This window comes from Emydura macquarii, unplaced genomic scaffold (assembly GCF_026122565.2).
Source record: "Emydura macquarii macquarii isolate MOO-44397 ecotype Brisbane River unplaced genomic scaffold, CSIRO-AGI_Emac_v2 contig_119, whole genome shotgun sequence".
NCBI classification, from domain to species: Eukaryota; Metazoa; Chordata; order Testudines; family Chelidae; genus Emydura; species Emydura macquarii.
This window is the reverse complement of record NW_027130256.1, coordinates 19,847-21,808: the sequence shown is the minus strand read 5'-3', so window position 1 is coordinate 21,808 and position 1,962 is coordinate 19,847.

The following is a 1,962-nucleotide window of genomic DNA, read 5'->3' as shown; positions in this document are numbered from 1 at the left end:
GAGAACACCGCTGGCCCAGACCCTGGCTGCCATTTGGACACAAACTCCCCTGTTCATCACTCTTTCATAGTGCAGTGGCTGGCAGATGGCGACCTAGCGATCGTACGCCATGACAGTGAGAAGGAAAAAATCTTTTCCCATCAAGAAGGGGAGGAAAAAGACTTGGGCAATGCATCCAGCATAAGAAATGGACCTGGTGTTCATAAGGGAATTGGCTATGGATTTGGGGACGGCAACAGAGATGGAGCCAATGTCTATGATGGACAGGTTCATCAGGAAGAAGTACATGGGGGTGTGAAGGTGGCGGTCGAGGGCTATGGCTGTGATAATGAGAAGATTCCCCACCAGGGCTGTCAGGTAAACCACTAGAAACACCACAAAGTGCAAAATCTGCAGCTCCCAAGAGAAGGAACTCGGTCGCAGTGGTTTGGTTGGACATTTTCTTCCTCAGCACATTGTGTCCTGCCTGCGGAGGGAAGGAGAAGGGCAACGGTGAGGATTAGAATGACTGAGGGAATGACCCTGATTCCTCTCTCCATAGTAACTGACGATGTGACTCTCCGAGCACAGCCCTGATCACATCCACTGAGCAGGGGCAGTGAGGACTCCTCTCTGCGGGGCATGGGATGACTAGTCCGGTGCATTATCCCACTGATGTCAATCCGCACACGTCTTGGAAGCTGGGTCAGATCACACCTGTGAAGATTGGAGCCAGGGCCTGGCTTGATAAAATGCATTAAGAAGATGGAACAAGGTACATGCCGAATCCAACAGTCCTAGCAAAGAAAGTTCCTCTATTGTGACCAACCGCAGGGTCGCAGCTTGGGCCTGGAACTGAAACTGTAAAACACCAGCACAGCCTCAGTCCCATTGCCAGGGAAATACGACATAGATTCACCCAGCGTCCGACACGGCCACTCGGCTGTGATGATTCCACATAGACAGCCTGCTGCTAATTCACACATTGATTTATGGCCCCCAGTGCCAGCCACGCTTACAAAGCTGTGTGACGATGGGTTAGTGGCACGGCTCAGTTACTGCTGTGCTGTATCGTTTCTCTTTGTGACTTTGTGTCTGTGCTGTGCGGGTCAGTGGCAATCAGGACACCTGGGTTCTGTTCTTGGCTCTGCCATTGACCTATTGTATGACCTTCAGCCAGTCACTTCCCCTTCCTGGGACTCTCTTTCCCTCCCTCCCTTTCTCTGCCTGGTCTACTAGGACTGTGAGCTCTTTGGGGGATGGGCTGTGTCTTACAGTGTGTATATTTTCTGCACCTCATTACAATATTTGTGTGCTCAGCTGTCAGCAGAGATGGAGCCTGGAAACGGTGCTAGACAAAGAGATTTCTAGTCCCAGTGACCTCCTCCCTGTCCATCTAAGCTCCATGTCAGGATAGACAGATCTGGCTGCTGGGTGCAACTCTGAAACTGGGTTCAAAGCTCCTAGTCCCTACAACACATATTCTGTGAGTATCAGCTTTGCCATTACTCAGTTTTACTTTCCTTTGAAACAGAAATCAAACAGCTGCAACCGAATCAATGGGTTTCCAGTTATGGTGTTATTAGACAACATTAAAGTTTCCCCACCCTTGTTTGAAGTTTAAGTCTGGTTGGAAATTTTCAGTTAAATTATGGTTGGTTGGTTGGTTTGTTGGTTGCTTTCTTGGATGGAAAATTTGGGTTTACAGCAAAACAACGTTTTTCTCACCATGTGTCTGTTTTCATTGAAAATCTTTTATGCTGGAAAACTGAACACTCAGCAAGCAATCTTGTTTGGTTTTCATCTTAAATTTATACTTTTCAGCTGAAAGTTTTCAGTTGCCTAAAGGAGAAAAAAAAGGGTTTGGGGTTTCTGATGAAAAGTTGACATTTTCGAAAGCAGGAATTTTTGTTTCTTCTGTCTCTAGTTGTTTGAGTAACTTAATAGTGAAATCCTTAACGAGTGCTGACAGCAATTCTGATT